This window comes from Callorhinus ursinus, unplaced genomic scaffold (assembly GCF_003265705.2).
Source record: "Callorhinus ursinus isolate GAN/ISIS: 27379988/994484 unplaced genomic scaffold, GSC_fseal_2.0 scaffold10, whole genome shotgun sequence".
NCBI classification, from domain to species: domain Eukaryota; kingdom Metazoa; phylum Chordata; class Mammalia; order Carnivora; family Otariidae; genus Callorhinus; species Callorhinus ursinus.
The window spans coordinates 71,198,319-71,199,682 of NW_027397072.1; positions in this window are offsets into that span (position 1 = coordinate 71,198,319).

The window sequence follows — 1,364 nt, forward strand, 5'->3', positions numbered from 1 at the left end:
TTTCTTCTTCTCTACCCCTATTACTTTTTTTACTCACTTGTTGAAGAAGAAATAGAAGATGAAAAATTGTCAGAATAGGCCACATGCCAGAAATATCAGACAAAGGGTATGACATTTGGGAGGAGGACTTGGTGAAATGCAAATACTATAGAACCTGGGCCTTGGGATATTTATTTCCATGCTTTACAATCTTTGGAGAAGGGCCATAACTTCCCAGTGGGTTTGGCAGAAAATTTCCACCAGGGATGGAAATCTGTTGGAAACCATTTCTTGCAATAGGCTTCTTTGCTTCTCTCATGGTCACGACCCCAGCAAAACTTAAAGATCCTTTCCCAGTGGCTCTCTAGCCTCACTCTTTGTAGAGTGAAATAGTCATTCAGTTGGTAAGCTGAAGAACCAGAAACATTTTTGTTAAGATGAGTAATACATACCATTTATCTTTTTTCTATATTGAGATATTTCCCTCTGCACCATTCTATAGCAATCATTGAAAACATGATCTTTTGTTTCTTTTTGATTTCAAGTTTTTATTTAAATTCTACTTAGTTAACATATATGGTAATATGGTTTCAGGTGTAGAATTTAGTGAGTCACCATTTATGTGTAACACCCAGTGCTCATCACAAGTGTCTTTCTTAATACCCATCACCCATTTAGTTCACCCTCCCACCTGTCTCCCTCCATCAACCCTCAGTTTGTTCTCTATAATCCAGATTCTCTTATGGTGTGCTTCCCTCTCTCTCTCTTTTATCCCCTCCCCTGTATACAATAGAATATTAAACAACCATCAAAAAGAATGGAATTTTGCCATTTGTAACAATGTGGATGGAGCTAGAGTGCATTATGCTGAGCGAAGTAAGTCAGAGAAAGAAAAATACCATATGATCTTCTGTTTCTTAATTTCACAATTAAATATTTTAGCTTTTTGTCCCTGGAAAATAAACAGAATTAAAACTTGTGCCTACCTAATTTTTTGTTTGTTAGAAAAATTAATGGCATAATATCAACATGTAAACATGGGTGGCAAATAAGTGAGGAAAGATAACTACCAAACCATTTCTTTAAAAATATAGAAATAAGCCTCCACTGAGCATTCATCCATAGTTTTCACTGCATGTATTTCATGTTCTTTTCAAGATTACCAAAAATAAACCTTTACCTTTAGAAAAAATTTCCAAATACAAAATTGAATATTTATCTTCAATTGTATAAACCTGATACAAATAATATCTTAGACATTGGACTATTTTGAAAACAAAATAGAAAAAAATCCATATGAACAATAGTAAACTCTTTGCATACATTTAAAAAATTATTTTTGGTACATGATTAAGTTCTATGTAGATTGATAAAAACCTATATAA